At 47.8% G+C, this 18,219-nt stretch overlaps 1 long non-coding RNA gene across 1 annotated transcript; it reads right to left on the minus strand.

The window, feature by feature from the left end:
- Positions 1-14,720: 14,720 nt before the first annotated feature.
- On the minus strand, positions 14,721-16,508 carry LOC112628270. The gene is made up of 2 exons (XR_003120409.1): positions 16,094-16,508; positions 14,721-15,692 (listed from the first exon to the last, which is right to left on the minus strand). It is a non-coding gene; the product is annotated as an uncharacterized LOC112628270 (long non-coding RNA).
- Positions 16,509-18,219: the final 1,711 nt, after the last annotated feature.

The following is an 18,219-nucleotide window of genomic DNA, read 5'->3' on the forward strand; positions in this document are numbered from 1 at the left end:
CCAGCACTTTCTGGGCACCTCTATGTGCAGGCCCTGAGCTTGGAGCTGGGGTGAATAAGCCATCTGCCTCACAGAACTCACAAGCTAAGAGTCAGACAAAGACAAATCAATACTATTAATGGCAGAGTGTGATGAGTGCTGTGGTCAACGGGTGTGCAAAGGATTATGGGAGCACAGAGTATAGGGTGCCTGGAGAAACTAAGAAGGCTTCACCATGGAGGTTGATCTTTGGGTCTTAAAAAAAGAAGAGTTTGTTTTGTAGACAAGAGGAGTGGCATTATGGAGAGATAAATGTTTATGCAAAAGAAAAGATGCATGGAACTGGGGAGGGCTTAGCTTGGAGCCAGGTTCAGAAGGCCTTCTATTCCTTTCTGCAGACATAAGGAAGCCCATGGAAGATCTCAGGCAAGAGAGTGATATAACCAAGCATGACTTTTAGGAACAGGGGCCATCCTGGAGGATAAGCTCAGGTGTGGAGAGGAGGGCATGGTCAGGCTCTAGATGGTAGCTGAAGTCACGAGCATGAATGAGATCACCCAGAAGGACGAATGAGAACACCCAGAAGTAAGGTATAGAATGTGAGGCCAAGAGGGAGCCTGAGGGAACACCAGCCTGGAAAGAGAGAGTGAAGAGAGGATCAGTCAAAAGACCTGGGCCCGTCCACTGCCTCCAACTCTGGTCCATGCCCTGTCGTCCCTCCCTCTCAGTGAACTGGCTCAACCTTCCCACTTCCTGGGGTTCTAGGAGGCATCTGGCCCAGCCTCCACTATGCAGGACATCCCTCCTCAGCACCCAGCTTCAGCCTGGACACTCCCAGGGACTGGAGAGAAGAACTCCCTAGTTGGAAGCATTCTGGTTGTCCTTCAGGGGAAGTCTTGGCCTCCCTTCCTCCTCCTACTCCTCTGCTCAACCCCAGCCTGGCCCTGGCTGCCTGTGATGGTTTCAACATATGACCCAAAAAGTCATACGTTGAAACCTAATCATTGGTGCGATGGTATTAGGAGGTAGGCCCTTTGGGGGGTAATTAGGTCATAGGGGCAGGGGATTAGTGCTCTTATAAGAGAGGCCCCAGAGAGCTGCCTTGCCTCTTCCACCATGTGAAGACACTGTGAGAATATAGCCGTCTATAAACCAAAAGCAGGCCCTCACCAGACAGTGAGGATCTACTGGCACCTTGATCTTGGACTTCCCAGCCCCCAGAACTATGAGAAATAAATGTGAGTTGTTTATACCACCCAGTCTAAGGCATTCTGTTATATCAGCCCAAATGGACAACAGCACTATCCATGCAGTCTCAACCCCCAGTGGGCCCTGGAGAGGCAGTTGCCCTGGCCCTCAGAGTTGGAATTCTCCATTTGAAAAAGAAATGACATTACTGTTTTTGCAGATTGAAAAAGTAACACGGGCTTGCTTTATTTTAAAAATTAAATAGTAGAGAAAGATAGAAAGATAATTGAAATTTGCAATCCCCTTCCAGAGTGAAAATCACTGTTTCTGTTTGCCATGTGTACCCTTGCAGAATGTTTTTAAGTAACAGGCACATGCACGCAGACGCACATCTTGTTAAGTGAAAACAGCAACACACGCTGCACGCTGTTCTATAACCCGCCCGTGTCTTTCACTTACATTATGAGAATGTTCCCCTGTCAGTACACTCAGATCTCTGTCATTATTTTATCAGCTGCTGAATATTCTGTTGTAAGAAAGGGCCTTCCTTTAATCACACCTCTCTGATAGATATTGTGGTTCAAAAACCTTCTTATTATAAATAGTGCTCTGTATACATCCTTGCTCATAAATCTTTGAGCAATAAAATTGGACTGCTTAAACTTGGGGGTTAATGTAGCCCTCTGGCTCACGTCATAAAGGAAATTGATTTTTATTTTCAAAGTCAATGGTGAGTAAATGAACAATGGTTGCCAGGCAACCTGTGAGCAGGGATTGAGTAGAGACTAAAGCAAACAGCAGCCTCCACCCCCCATCCCAGGAACCCAGAGCCACTCAGGCCTTGTGCTTCCAGGTAATGACCCTCCCACCACAGCTCCACTGGACAGAACCGCCCCAGCTTCCTCCACCCAAACTCCTGCACCCACCACCCAGAGAAATGGAAGTCAAGGACTCAGCAGTCCAAGGCAGCCCTTCTGAAGCAACTTCAGTGGCTCAGCAAATGTTTGTTGAGAACCTCCTATGTGCCTGGCTGGATCAGGGTGTGGCTGTAGAGCTGCACATCACAGTCCGTATCCAGGTCAGCCCTGAATCTCAGGCACTGAAAGCTCAGGGTTAGGAATCTGGGGATGATATCCTGTAGCATCTACAGTGTAAATCAGCAGTTTTCAATGTATTCACTGTTTCTCTTTCTGCCTCAGGTTACCCTGATGGGCAGGACACACTCCCATCAGTAAGAGAACATCAAAAGGGCAGGTGTGGGGGTGGACAGGAAGATCAGGATCTCTGAAAGGGCAGGTGTTTGATAAAAGTCCCTTCCCTGTCCCCACAGCCTGGGACTCCTGGCACCCTGGGGGAGGGCTGTGCCTTCAGGACTCGCCTTAGACCGGGAGGAGCCATGGAAGGATTTTTCTGGAGAGGAGGAGTGGAGGTAAATCTACAATTCAGCACCTCTCCCTCCACACAGTGGACGGATTGAGGGGTGATTGATTGGCAGGGGAGGTGCTCTAGTTTCCGTCAGGAAAAGAAACCCTACAGCCTGTGTGAGCTCTAGGCATTGTGTGGGAAAGAGCAGAGAGAGCCAAGAGGCTCCCAGGGGGAGTGGACGGCATCCAGTGAAAGGGGAGACACGGAGGGAGGGGACAAGGACTCTCCTGCAGCCCTAGGGGAAGGAAGCCAGTTACCAGAGCCAGGTTCCAATCCTGCCTCAGCTACTACATCCCTCCCTGCCCTTCCTCTCTTAAAGCTTAACAATCGTAATCACACAAAAGTCATCCTCAGTCTCAGGTGTGGGCTGGGACTGCACGTTTTCTCATTCAACACTGAAACCACCTTTGCAAAGATGATGACAGTGAGAGAGTCCAGCATGGCTGACTCCTTCTTGCTTCCAGCCCCACAGGCTGGCTGTCCTCACTTTTTCCTGAATGTAGGCCAAGCAAACCTGGGGAGGAACTTACTTTACAGTTTAACTTTGAAGCAAGGATGATAATAGTCCTTCCCTAAAACTAACCCCTGAAACCACCTTTATAAAACTAATGAAAGCCTACTAGATTACAAATGTGGGAAGGGTCTGAATTCTGCTAAAATATGGGCATAGTTAAATGATAACCAGTCATTGCTCCACATCACTATTGTAGAACCTAAGATTGGTCTTTTGAGATGTTTTTCAGACTTTTGCATTGTGGCAACCTACAGACTCCACCTGGACCCACGATTCATGACTCAACTGGTACACCCAGAAGCTGACTCAGAGCAAAAGGACCATTTTCCACACCCCTAGGATTTCATGTCCAACCAATCAGTATTCCCCATTCCCTAGGTTTTTATTCTTAAAAACCTTAGCCTCTGAGCTTTTAGGGAGATTTATTTAAGTAATACACTCCTGTCTTCCACTTAGCTGGTTCTGTATGTAGTAAACTCTTTCTCTACTGCCATACCGCTGTCTCAGTAAATTAGCTCTATCTATGCAGTGGGCAAGAAGAACTGGTTGGGTGGTTAAAACACTAGAAATAGGCATTGTTTTTGTTTGCATTTTGTTTTGTTTTTGTTTTTGTTTTTGTTTTTGTTTGAGACGGAGTCTCGCTCAGTCGCCCAGGCTGGAGTGCAGTGGCATGATCTCTGCTCACTCCAAGCTCCGCCTCCCAGGTTCATGCCATTCTCCTGCCTCAGCCTCCCAAGTAGCTGGGACTACAGGTGCTGCCACCACGCCCGGCTAATTTTTTGTATTTTTAGTAGAGACGGGGTTTCATCATATTAGCCAGGATGATCTTGATCTCCTGACCTCGTGATCTGCCCACCTCAGCTTCCCAAAGTGCTGGGATTACAGACGTGAACCACCACACCCGGCCAGAGATAGGCATTGTTAAACAAAACAATGGACTAAGCTCCTGCACTAGCCCCAACAGAACAGACAAAATCAAAATGGAGTCCCTCATTCTAAATGCCACATAATGGAACTGAAACTCTAAGGAAGCAGATAAATCCAAAACAGACCATTTTTTTTCTCCTGAAAACAGCAAATTTCAGTCTACCAGTCAACCTAGTAAGAAAATTCCCTCTTCTTTGACCTTTATGAGAAAGTAACCTGAAGTAACCTGACATTAATGAATCCGTTTCTCTTCTGCTATTCTGTTTCCTCATTCCCACCTTACAAAGCTCACTGCTCTGCTTTGCCTAGTGAGAGCACTCATTCTATTTTGTACAGTAGAGGCAGCCTTTATTCATGAATTATGAATAAAAGACAATTGGATCTATAACTAAGTTTGCTGTAATTTTATCTTTTGACAGCACTATTGATAAGGTTTGGATGTTTGTCCCTTCCAAATCTCATATTGAAATGTAATCCCCCAGTGTTGAAGTTGGGGCCAAGTAGGAGTGGTATGGGTCATAGGAGCAGATCCCTCATGAATGGCTTGATGCCCTCCCCCACAGGAATGAGTAGTTCTCACTCTATTATTCACGTAAGAGCTGGTTATTTAGAAGAGGCCCAGCATCTCTCTTGCTCTCTCACTATGTGACACACTGGTTCCCCTCCTCTTCTGCCATGATTAGATACTTCCCAAAGCCCTCACCAGAGGCAGATGCTGGCATCATGCTTCTGGTGCCATGCTCGTACAGTCTGCAGAATCATGAGCCAAATAAATCTCTTTTCTTTAGAAATTACCCAGCCTCAGACATTCCTTTATAGCAACACAAAATGTACTAAAACAACTATTATTGCCCCTATTTTACAGATGTGGAAACTGAGAATCAGGGTATTTTGTTGTCTTAGCCAAGCAAAAATAGCAAGTATTGGGGTGGAGATTTGAGGCCACCTGTTCCAGTGTCTGTGCTCTTTCCTACACCACTTTTTAAAGATGAGATTTTAAAAAATGGCCCTAGTTCCTGTATACTTGCTGTTGGGAATAGCTGTGTTAGGAAGAGGAGCTTTGGACCATGTCCTGCCACATATGGCTTCAGCCCTGCCTCTCTGGCCCACAGCCTGTCACCCCGTCAGAGAAGGAAATCAAAGAATCCACCAAAGTTACAGTAATGCTCCCTAGATGGCCAAAGAGAGAAGTGGACAAGAGTCCATTGCCATGGTGTCTAGCTTAGACTGGTGGGCTGGAGGCTGTTCTCGGGGTCCTACCAGCCCCACAGCTCTGGAGGAAGAGTTGGGGCAGCCGCCCACAGGAGTGGGAGAGACAGCCAGATAGGGCTGGCTCATGCAGGCAGGGGTGGTGGGTGAGCCTTTCTCTCCAGGATGTCAGGGGTGTTAGGAAGGTGCCCAAGTCATTACCACGAGGTAGCCTAGAGTCTGCATCCCCCAAGATGTCCCCAGTCATCCTCACCTCCTGGTATTCATGCCATGGTTCAGTCCTCACCCACACTGAATAGAGCTGACTGATGTGACCAATAGGATATTATGGAAATGATGGTAAATGACTTCTGAGGCCGGGTTGTAAAAGACATTACAGTTTCCAGCCGGCACTCTTTTGGATTATTCTCTCTGGGGGAAGCCAACCACCATGTCAGGAGGATGCTCAAGCAGCTCATGGAGACACCCATAAAGTAGGGGACTGAAGCCTCTGCCCAACAGCCAGCACAAATTATTTTTTGGAGACAGGAGCTCACTTTGTCTCCCAGACAGAGTGCAGTGGTGCAGTCATGGTTCACTGCATCCTCAACATCCCAGGCTCAAGAGATCCTCCCTCTTCAGCCTCCTAAGTAGCTGGGACCACAGGCATGTGCCACCATGCCCAGGTGATTTTTTAAAAAAATTTTTTATTTGTAGAGACAGGGTCTCCCTATGTTGCCCAGGCTGGAGCACCAATTTTTCATTTGTGTGCGTGAGCTACCTTGCAAGTGGGTCCTCCAGCCCCATTTGAACCTTCAGATGACTGCAACCCTGGCCCACACCTTGACTGTGTTAACCTAAATAACAAATATAGAGAGGCTCTCTAAAATAAAAGATGTTTATTTGGGACTAGAGCATTGCAATGGGAATATGTGTGCCATAGTAAATTATGTGCATATTCAGGGAGATAAGGGAAGACAAAGGTTTTTAAAGGAAAAATGAGGAGAATTAGATAATTGTCTTGAAATAATTATCCTTGGCTACAAAAATCAGTAACAAGGGTGATGCCAGTTCAAGGTTGGAACTTTTGCTGGGCAGGTGTCCTTGCAAATGTATTTTTTGTGTAAGGTTGTAATGGCCTCTGTGCAAGGTTGTGGTTTTTGTAGTCTTTTTATTATCAGGCATACAAGCGTGAGAAGCCTCTATTCATGGCCTTTTCTGGCTCTATTTGTCAGGGTTTTCTTAGCATTAGTGACTCCATTTGGATTCTTATACTTTCACAACTGCAACCACTTGACCACAACCTCATGATTCTGAACCAGAACCACCCAGCAAAGCCACTTCTGGACTCCTAACCCTCAGAAACTGTGTGATAATAAACATTGAGAGTTGTTTTAAGCCACTATGTTTTGAGGGACAGTTGTCCCCCATTATCAGAGGTTTCACTTACTGTGATTATAGTTACTTTTGGTCAATTGCAGTCCAAAAATATTAAATGGAAAATGTTATACATTAATATGTGTTTTAAATTATTCGCCATTCTGAGTAGCACGATAAAACCTTGCCGTTCCATCCTACCCGGGATGTGAATCGTCCTTTTGTCCAGCTTATCCACCTCTCAGTCACTTAATAGCCATCTTGGCTATCAGGTTGAAAACATAGTATATATAGGGTTTGGTACTACCTGCGGTTTTAGGCATTCACAGGGCAGGGGAGGGTCTTGGCACATATCCCTCATGGATAAGGGGGCACTGCTGTAATTAGTTACACAATAATAGATGACTAATACTAACAGGATATGCCTAGAGAAACTGGCATAGCTTGAGCACTGTAAGGGTGTGGGTGATTCTGGAAATAGAATAGATATATAGACAGATACATGATAGATAGATAGATAGATAGATAGATAGATAGATAGATAGATAGATAGATAGATAGATAGATAGATAGTCTCTTTCTGTCATTCAGGCTGAAGTGCAGTGGTGCAATCACAGCTCACTGTAGCCTCGAACTCCTGGGCTCAAGTGATCTTCCCACCTCAGTGTTCTGAGTAGCTGGGTATGCACCATTACGCCCAGCTAATTTTTTTATTTTGAAGAGATGGGGTCTTGCTGTGTTGTCCAGGCTGGTCTTGAACTCCTGAGCTCAAGCAATAACGCCACCTAGGCCTTCCAAAGTACTGGGAATACAGGCAAGAACCACCATGGCTGGCTGGAAAAATCTCTAAAACAAAGTTTTCACATTAGGTCTCAAGAGTGACATCCAAGAGACATTAGCCTTGGGACATGTGTTAGTGAGAGTTCTTTCATTTACAAAGGATGAAAACTTAAATGAGCTTAAACACATTTTTTTTAAATGTAAGGGAGGTCTTATCCTATAAGTAGATGATGTGCCTTGGAAGGAGGGGTGGAGTTGCCATTAGGCAAGGTGGGTTTTGGGTTTGCCCAATTTCAGGCTCCCTGGAGTACAAGGGCGTGAGCGAGGGGCATGGACCTGGGAAAGGGGCTGAGTCAGCAGGGCTCAAGCCTCCAGCAGACTCAGGACTGGGAATGGGAACGTGGGTGTCAGAAACACACCTTGGGGCCAGGAGGCAGAAGGTGCCAACATACTTGTGGGCTGGTCCTCCGTGGGTCCCTTAAATCCCAGTGCCCTCGAGCTTCTGTTTTGTCCCCTCCACTCTCACCAGCCCATCCTCCCCATTTCACATCAGCGCCTCTGGCCCTGGTCTCAGGCCCTGACCCTCACCACAACCAATACTGCTTCCATCTGCTCCAGGTCAGGTGCTGGCCTTCAGGACTGCAGCCACAGGCAGCGCCATCCACTTTACCACTTGAGCCTGAATCCAATCTTCACCTCTTCCCCCCTCGCCAAGCCACCTCCTAACAAACCCTCAAATCTGCATTCCCACAACCTCCACCTTGCTCCCAGCTGTAACCCCTCTTTCCTGGATGACAGAAACCACCCTCAATTGGTCTCCCTGCTGCCTGTTTTACCTTCCCCTTTTCTATCCACACCTGCAACATTTGCGCAAGTCATCTGCCTAAAACAGACGTCGCTGGGATACTAATCCCACAGTCACCCTGAGCTCCCAAGATGCCAGCAGCTCCTTCATGCTGCATGCTCTGACCCTGAACTCCATCCTGCCTTAGGCTGCAGGCTCTGGCTTTGTGCAAGGAACCAGGATGCCAGGGGGCAGGATGGAGTCAAATCACCGGCAGTTTATTTCTTCGTAAACAAAGAAGGTCTGAAGCAAATGGCAAATGAAAATGTGAAAATGTGAAACCTGGATTCTTTTCTGTATTTAGGAACTATTTCATGATTTTAAAATACATTCTCCGTAATCCCAGCACTTTGGGAGGCTGAGGTGGGCGGATCACCTGAGGTTGGGAGTTTGAGATCAGCCTGACCAAAATGGAGAAACTCCATCTCTATTAAAAATACAAAATTAGCCGGGCATGGTGGCGCGTGCCTGTAATCCCAGCGACTTGGGAAGCTGAGGCAGGAGGATTGCTTGAACCTGGGAGGCAGAAGTTGTGGTGAGCCGAGATTGTGCCATTGCACTCCAGCCTGAGCAACAAGAGTGAAACCCCATCTCAAAACAACAACAACAACAAAAAATTCTCTAAACGCAGGGGAGCGGGGCACGATCCTATGTAGTAGGTACTGTTGTCCTCACTTTACAACAAGGAAGCTGAGGCACAGAGAAGTAAAGTTACTTGACCAGGGTCACACAGCCGATCTAAGGTGGAGACAGGATTCAGACTCCAGCAGCCTGGGTCCTCCTGGACCCTGCAGGCACGCCCTGCAGTCAGGTGGGCGAGGCAGACACAGCCTCAGTCAACCAGGAGGGGTGCAGGCAGTCTGTGGGTGGGGAGTAGGACTGCCATGGAGGGGAGGAGGTTAGGAGAGGAAACTCATATTTGTGGAGCCCTGACATGTTCCAGGCACTGTGCTGGACTCTTTATCTATATTACCTCATTTAATCTTTGCAACAACTCCAGAAAATGTTATTGGCCACATTTTTTACACATGTAGAAAGTGAAAGCTCATGCCGTGAGCCAAGATCGCGCCACTGCACTCCAGCCTGGGCAACAGGGCTGGACTCCATCTCAAAAGTAAAAAAAAAAAAAAAAAGAAAAAAAGAAAGAAAAAAAAAAAGAAAGCTCAGGGAGATGATGTGACTCACCCAGTGTCACACAGCTGTGAAGGATGGAGGCAGGATCCAAGCCCCAGGCCTGCTGGACTCTGCAGCTTCTCAGCTCTGGCACACTGAGTCCCTGCAGCTCAGCTGAAGGGTCTTGGGCTCAGGACCACTGGAGGGGAGCAAAGTGAGGACTTCATTAGCCTGGTCCATGGTAGACTTTCCCTTCCCTTGTGTTGGGGGATAGACTTCTAGTAATGCAACCTGAGATGACCCTGGCTTTGGGGTTTCATCTTCCCAACTGTAGAATCAATCCAACCCTGGCTCACCTCTAGGCCAAAGCAGGACAGCCCCATGCCAGCACCTCTTCTGTATTATACTTAAAATTAACTTTCAATTGCAGCGAGTCCCAATTCATGCCCTGCCCCCAGTGGGTCAACATAAGGATTTCCACAGCTCAACAGCTCACAGCTCCTGGTGCTGGATGATGGGTGTATGGTGGGGTGGGAGCCCTTTTCCCTCTGTGGGGATAACTTCCATCTGTTGCTCAGCTCAACTCAGCAACCACCCACCTCCAGCCTCCCCAGCTAATTAATCACTCACTTTCTGTCAGCCTTGATGCAATTCGCCCAAACCACCACCCTGAGCAGCAGGAAGTCTGACTCGGACTCCAATTAGCAGAGGAAGTGGCTGACTCTGGGAGGCGGAGGGGCGCATAGGGCAGAGAAGGGAGGGATGAACAGAGTTGTTGGGGGCGCAGAGAAAATTCAACGACCTCCCTGGAACTTTCATCCTTTGGAAGTCACAGAAGACAAGTTCAGACTTTCAATAAGTGTTAAGTGAGCACCTACTGTACACATACCCCGATTTTTGGCATGCCAGTAATAAACAAGACAGACAAAGTCCCCATCCTGTCTTCATAGGGCTGATGTTCTAGACAAATAGAAAATACTCTGCTCGTTAGTGATAATTGCTGTGACAAAAAATGGTATCTAAGCCACCCTCCCTGTCAGAGCCTCGTGGAGGTTTAAAGTCGCCTCTCACGTCCCTGTCTGATTTTTCTCCTGCGGGCACAAGCCCCCTACCTCCCCTCCCCACTCCTCATGTGGCACGTCCTTTATTATGGCATGTCACCTGCTGAGCCCAGCACTGGTCTGCCCTCAGATGTTTGGTATTGTTATTCGACAGAAAAGGAAACTGAGGCACACGGGAAGAGAAAGATGGAGCTGGAGTTAGAGACCAGGCCCCGGTGCCACATTCCTCATCCTCCTGAGGGCTGCTTTCCTGCTGCAGGAGGGCGTGAGATCAGGAGGCCAAGGGGAAGCTGTGCCTCTGGTTGGCCTAGGAAGAGCCATGCAGGGAGCTGGTGGCTCACACACTCTGGACACACAGGCCACATCCACAGAATATGTGTCCTCTTCCTGCTGTTCATGCAACCGCACTCCAGCCCGGGTGACAGACTGGGCAGGAGAGAAAGCCCTGTCTCAAAAAAAGAAAAAAAAAAAAAAAAAAGAAACTATGAGCACTAGAAATGCCAACCATAGTTCCCAAATCTACAAAATAGTCAAGATAATATCTACCATCTTTTCTTTCCTTTCCTCTGTGTGTGTGTGTGTGTGTGAGAGAGAGAGAGAGATACAGTCTCACTGTAGTGTAGTGACGTGATCTCGGCTCACTGCAAACTCTGCCTCCCAGGTTTAAGCAATTCTCCTGCCTCAGTCTTCTGAGTAGCTGGGACTACAGGCACACGCCACCACACCCAGCTATTTTTTGTATTTTTAATAGAGACCAGGTTTCACCATGTTGGCCAAGCTGACTTCAGGTGATCCACCTGCCTCAGCTGCCCAAAGCGCTGGGATTACACGTGTGAGCCATCACGCCTGGCTTAATTTCTTCACTCACTCATTCATTTATGCATTCAATCCATGAATTTTGAGTGTGTAAGGTGTTGTGGGTTTGGAACTCAGGTCTCCTGATTCCTCAAGCAGGGCATCACACTCTTCTTCCTCCTCCCTCCTCCTCCTCCTCCTCCTTCTCACACTTTCCACAAGTCTGGCTCACATTTTGGTCTTAGCTTGAGCTCTTCCTAAAGCAGAGCCTGAGACAAGGACTCAGGTGCAGGGAGTTGACATGGAATCCATGCAGGAAACCAAAGTGAGGGCCTAGGAGAGTGAGATCAGGAATGAGAGAAAGCCACTCAGTGTGCATTACTGAGCTGGCTACTGATGTGGCTAACTGGGGCTTGATTCCACTGGGGACCATGTGAGGAATGGTGTAAAATGCACCTCAGGATTGTCTTGAATGATGATAAGGCTTGGGTGTGTACCCATGGACCTCTGTCCCCCAATCCCCACGCTTTGCTGGGAAAAAATCTGAAGTACAGAAACTGAGAGACACAGTAAAGCTTTCAGTTGGGAAGCCACCATCAAGCATGAGCACAAACCACCAGAGACACAGCTGATGTCAGCGGGGGCCTAAGGGGACGAGGCTCAGAGCAACAGCATTTACTACAGATGCCAAGGGAGAGGCGACGCCTGTCACGAAGCCACGTGGAAACCTCACCCAAACCTGGCACTGGCCAATCAAGGGCGGTGCGCGACTCAGGACAGCTGTTGCGCTATTTTCTTCCAACCTCCTTTCCCGATTTGGAAGGAGGTAACTCCTCCGCGTGAAAACAATAAGAGAAAACAACAGAACTTGGGGACCAATTGATTCAGGCGTGGGAATGGGATGGCAGGCAGCCACAGGTGCCCGAGAGGGAGGCTTCTTGCCAGCTCAGGCACAGGCTGTTCAGAAGTGAGGAAAATGTAAATGGGACTTTCAAGGACACAGAAATATGTCTATTAGGACACCTTCTGTGATTCACATGCTAGGAATTCCAAGAGATAGAGGACACCGCCCCTGCCTCTCTGAGAACCTTTTCCACAGCAAGAGGCAGAGTGCTGCAGGCAGAAGAGTCCCAGCCTTGGAAGCAGAGATCTCGGGTTCAAGTCTTGATGCCACTAATCACACAGAATATTGTGTGCAAAGCTCACAGCTGGGAGGCGCAGTGATGATGTTCGTCATCTGACCTTCACAAGCCATTGCCAGCCTCCATGTCCCACGATGCAGATGAGGCACCTGAGATCAGAGGGTGAGTCACCTGCCCCAGGTCCTGCCTCCCAAACCATCAGACCTCAGACTTGAACTAGGCCTCTTTGAGGCTCAGCTCAAAGGTCCTCTGATCTCATGTTTCTGGAATAAACCCAAAGGCAGCTTTCTGGGTGGAGACACCCACAGGAAGACCTGTGCACTCCCGCTCTGACTTCCTGAGCAGGTGAGGAGGAAGCACACACAGGAAGGGGGGCGACCGTATGACTGGGCTGCATTTCTGGCAGGTGCAAACCACTCCTAGGGTATTGGAAGGAGGCAGGGAGTAAGGACCAGGGCACAGGAGTCGCGGGCTCTGGACTCTGGTCCAAATTCCACTCGCCTTCCGGCTGGTCTTGGTTTTCTCATCAAGGTAATTGGTAGGGTGCCTTCAGGGTCAATGATCTGATGGCCACAAGCTCTGAGAGGTCCGCAAGGGCTGGAGGAGCAGCAAGGCCTCCCTGGGAGCTGGCCTTGGAGGACAGCAGGGATGGGAAGGGAAGGCAACCCTGTCCCCAGGGCTCTAGTGACACTGTAACAAATGAGTACAGACCCCCTGGATTTCAGCACTGAGGACCCTCCGGCTTGTTCCCGAACTCCCAGGACCTCTGGATAAGAAGTGGGCTTTCATTGCACTCTGTCTGGCTCAAATCCCTGCAACCTTCTCACCAGACTCAGGGCCTGACTTCTACTTGGTCATGTATGAGGACTCGGGTATGTTGAGGTGTGGGAAGAGGCTGGAGGGGAAGGGAAGTCACATGTTCCCCCACAACGTTTCTCAGAGACCTCCTCCTGTCCTGAGGCCATTGGGTGTGTCAGTGTTGCTGGAAATGCTCCCCAACCCCCAATTCCAAGCATTTAGTCTAGGTAGGCCTTGTCGTGGAGCCAGCTTGTGGGCCTGGGCCAGGGGGCGTGTGCTTATTTTCATGGCAGCCTTATATAAAAAGCACAAGGATGTAAAAGATTGATGCTAGAGTCAGAGACCAGCAAGAGGAAGATGGGGCTTGGGACCTGGGGAGGGAAGTCTTAACTCTCAGATTCAGCTACATTTGGATCACCAGAAATCAGATGGTGACAGGTATCTCTCCAATATTATTTTTGAGTGGGCAAAATCTTTAACCTTTCTCCACCTCAGTTTCCTCGTCCCGTACAGGAGATAGTAACAGTGCCTCCCTCAAAGGGCTGTTGCGCAGTAAATGAATTAATACCTGTGCAGCACTCAGAATAGTGCCTGGCACATAAGAAATTCTCAATCATCGGGCTGGATGCAGTGGCTCACGCCTGTAATCCCAGCAGTTTGGGAGGCTGAGGTGGGCAGATCACTTGAGGTCACGAGTTTGAGACCAGCCTGCCCAACATGGCGAAACCCCATCTCTACTAAAAATACAAAAATTAGCTGGGTGTGGTGGTGGGCACCTGTAGTCCCAGCTGCTTGGGAGGCTGAGGCAGGAGAATCACTTGAACCCAGGAGGCAGAGGTTGCAGTGAGCAGAGATTGTGCCACTGCACTCCAGCCTGGGTGACAGAGTGAGACCCCATCTCAAAAAAAAAAAAAGAAAGAAAAAAAAAAGAAAAAGAAAAAAGAAATTATCGATCAATGTGAGTAAATCTTTTTGGTTATTATTATGATTATTACTATTAATTTTTTCATTCAAGTACAAGGCCTTGTAGGTGCTCAGTTAGTGTTGAATGAATGATTGAAATAAATGTAACTAGATAAAATGTTAGAAGTAGATGACATCAAAGATTGAAATAAACACTTGCTTTGGCCTCATTAGTTATGATCTGGTGTCTATGGAGACTGCTAAATATTGAGACTCAAAATAGATAGCTTTTCTCTGCACAGAATGAACCAAGGTGTGTGTGTGTGGTCTCTGCACTTTGTATCCCAAGATGAACCACCTCATTCATCTCTGTCCTCCAGTGAATCCTTCAAGAGCAGGGCCTGTGGCTAACGGGCATTCAGAAACCAAGTGTCTGGCTGTTGGTACACAGCAAGTTCTCATTCCTATTTGTTGAACACGTGAACAAATGCATGAATATTGTCTGATCGACTCAGGAAATGGCAGGACTGAGCCTTCAGATAAAGGACCTCAGAGCCTTCTTTAGGGAGAGGCTGGGGAAGGCAGACAGTGATTACTTCTTGCAGAGGATTAAGTGGTGAAGAGCCTGGGCTTCGGGGACAATCAAATCTGGGAGGAAATACTGTCTCAACCACTCCCTAGCTTCGTGAACTTAGGCAAGCTGTTTAATTCCTCCAGGCCTCAGTTTTAACATCTATAAACTGGGCCTAATAATGTTTACTTGTTGTACAGATAAAATGGTCCAATGCACATCAATGTCTGTTTCTCCCTAGGAAGGGAGCCGTACCATCTTCATGGTAGACACGGGGGCAACAACAGTCCTCTCTTATTTCAAGGGATTTGGAACCACCCATGGTACAAGTAGTAATGAAAGAGTTCTTTGTAAACTGTAGAGCGCTCTGCACACGTGAGGAATCATGGGGTGGCTTGAGTAACAAGGAGTTGCAGAGAGAATCCGAACTTGCATCCCTGCTGGGGAAAGTATCCCAACTAGTAGGGATGGGACTCAGAAATGCAAAGACCAGAAAACTGGTGGGGAATTTTAGCCGCAAGACAGGGACTTGGGAGTCAGGCCGCCTGGGTTCAAGACCTATCTTTGCCTGTCTACTTTCTGTGACCTTGGATGAGTGACTTGCCCTTGGGAGGCCTCAGTGTGCTTCTTGGGGAAGCTGGGAGGACAGTGAATACTTCATGGGACCGTTGTGGGGATTAAAGGGGACAGAGCATGTAAAGTGCTTTGTCCAGCATTGGGCTGCAGGAAGTGACCAGCAAACAGGGTTGCCCCATTTCTCACATTCTCCTTCTCCCATCCACTCTCAAGGCTCAAGGCCTCCTGCCTCAGCTTGTCCCTTCTCTGGTTTGCAGAGTCTAAGGAGAACATAAACTAGAAGAACAAGCAAGGGGAGGGCAAGTGGGGTTGACCAAACCTTACAGGCAGGGTCACATGAGGCAGGGACCGTTGTTACCTCCATTTCACAGGGGTGGTCACTGAGACCCCGCTATTTTGACATATGTATGCGCCAGGATGCATACCCAGGTCTGTCCACATGCAAAGCCTGCATTCATTCAGCTCTTCCAGGATCCCACGCCAGCTCTGACTCCAAATGCCGTGGGGGGCCCTGGAGCTGGGGAGGAACACGTGGACAGAAACCAAGTGTTTCTAGGGCCCAGCCTGGCACTCCCACCCCTACCTACCCTCACCTCCTACCATCTCCTTCCCCTCTACCCCCCACTATGACCCCTGCCCAGGAGAACTCTTCTGGGCCGGATGGCCCTGCCAGCCTCTCAAGGACATGGGATGGGGCAGGAATCCCCAGCTTGGCCTGAGTCCTTCTCTGCCATAGACAGCAGGTTGTTAGATAATTGCCTTTGTCCCTTATCTCATTCTCACTCTTTATTACTTCCCTGGGGAGGTGCTGCAACCACAGCCTCTCTGCAAATGAAGCCAGCCTCCTGGCTGCAAACACAGGCTGAGGGACCACGACTGGGGGAGGAGTGTGAACTGAAGGGGAGAATATACCTTCAGGTGGTAGGGACACCCTGTCCCTCAGCTCAGGGCATGCTGATAGGTTCTGGGAGGCTCCCGGAAGCACACCCAGTGCTTTGCAAAGAAAGCACTGGATCCAGAGAAGAAAGAATCTGGCCATGGGCTCTGCCCAGACTAGCACTTAACCCCTCTGCGTTCCAGGTTCTGTGTGGGTGAGATGAGGACAGCGATGCTCTCCCATGATGACCAAACCAGCTTGAAACTGGGAGGCATTGACTGTTTTTGCCTCTGTTCTCGTGGCAGCCTCTGTTTTAAAAACAGCTTTATTGGCATACATTTGTGCATGTTTAAAGGGTGCAATTTGGCAAGTTTTGACATATGTATACACCTGTGAAGCCATCACCACAATCAAAACAGTGAGCACACATCCCTCACCTCCCAAAACTTCCTCTTGCGCCTTTGCAATCGCTTCCTCTCTCCTCGTTCCTCCCTCTCCATCCCCAGGCAACCATAAACCTGCTTTCAGCCACTGCAGATTCATTTGCATGTCCTAGAATTTTATATAAATGGAATTATCCAGAATGTATTCTTTTTGTCTGGCTTCTATTTTGAGATGCATCCATGTCATTGCATATATCAATAGTTCATTTATTTTTATTGCTAAGTAGTATCCCATTATGTGGATATACCACAACTTGTTTATTCATTTATCCATTGATAGATATTTGGGTTGTTTCCATTTTGGGGGTATTACAAATAAAGCTTCCATGAATATTCATGTACAAGTATCCAAACACTTTTATTTCTCTTGGGTAAGTACCTAGGAGTGGAATGGCTGAGTCATTTAGGAAGTATATGTTTCATTTTTAAAGAAACTGACAAATTGCTTTCCAAAGTGATTGTAGCATTTCACGTTCCCACCAGCAGTGTATGGGAGTTCTGCCTGGTGTGGGGGCACATGCCTGTAATCCTAGCACTTTGGGAGGCCAAGGTGGGTGGATCACCTCAGGTCAGGAGTTCGAGACCAGCCTGGCTAACATGGTGAAACCCCGTTTATACTAAAAAATACAAAAAATTAACCGGGTGTGGTGGCATGCACCTGTAATCCCAGCTACTCAGGAGGCTGAGGCAGGAGAATCACTTGAATCTGGGAGGCGGAGGTTGCAGTGAGCTGAGATCACACCATTGCACTCCAGCTTGGGCAACAAGAGTAAAACTCTGTCAAAAAAGGAAGGAAGGAAGGAAGGAAGGAAGGAAGGAAGGAAGGAAGGAAGGAAGGAACGAAAGAAAAAAGAAAAAGAAAATACCACTGGGACTGGGCATGGTAGCTCACGCCTGTAACCCTAGCACTTTGGGAGGTCAAGGAAGGAGGATTGCTTGAGCCCAGGAGTTTGAGACCAACCTGGGCAACATAGAGAGACATCATCTCTAAAAAAAAAAAATAAAATAAAATAAAATAAAATAGAAAAGAAAATACCAGTAGGCATAAAGAAATTTTTTTTAACACCCATAAACCTACCACCATAACAACTATTGTTAACATGATGTGTGTCTTCAGACATTTTTCATGTACATAGGAAGTTGTACCATACATGTCTTCTGCATTTATATATCATGAATATTTTACCATGTTGTTACATTTCTTTTTGTTTTTTGAGGTGGAGTCTCACTGTCACCCAAGCTGGAGTGTAGTGGTGTGATCTCAGCTCACTGCAACCTCTGTCTCCTCAGTTCAAGTGATTCTCCCGTCTCAGCCTCCCAAGTAGCTGGGATTACGGGTGCCCACCACCACCCCTGGCTAATTTTTGTATTTTTAGTACAGACAGGATTTCACCATGTTAGCTAGGCTGGTCTCGAATTCCTGACTTCAGGAGATCTACCTGCCTTGGCCTCCCAAAGTGCTCAGATTACAGGCATGAGCCATTGTGTCTGGCCATGTTGCTATATTTCTAAAGCATCAGTCCAAAGGACTGTATAATACTCCATTGTGTATGTGAATTAGTTGATTCCCAGTAGATGGATATCTGGATGTTTTCCATTTGGGGGCTTTCATAAACATTGCCATAAGGAACTTTTATTTTATTTTTCATTTTATTTTATTATTTTGGAGACAGAGTCTCTGTCACCCCAGGCTGGAGTGCACTGCCATGATCTCGGCT

Source organism: Theropithecus gelada, chromosome 7b (assembly GCF_003255815.1).
Source record: "Theropithecus gelada isolate Dixy chromosome 7b, Tgel_1.0, whole genome shotgun sequence".
NCBI lineage: Eukaryota > Metazoa > Chordata > Mammalia > Primates > Cercopithecidae > Theropithecus > Theropithecus gelada.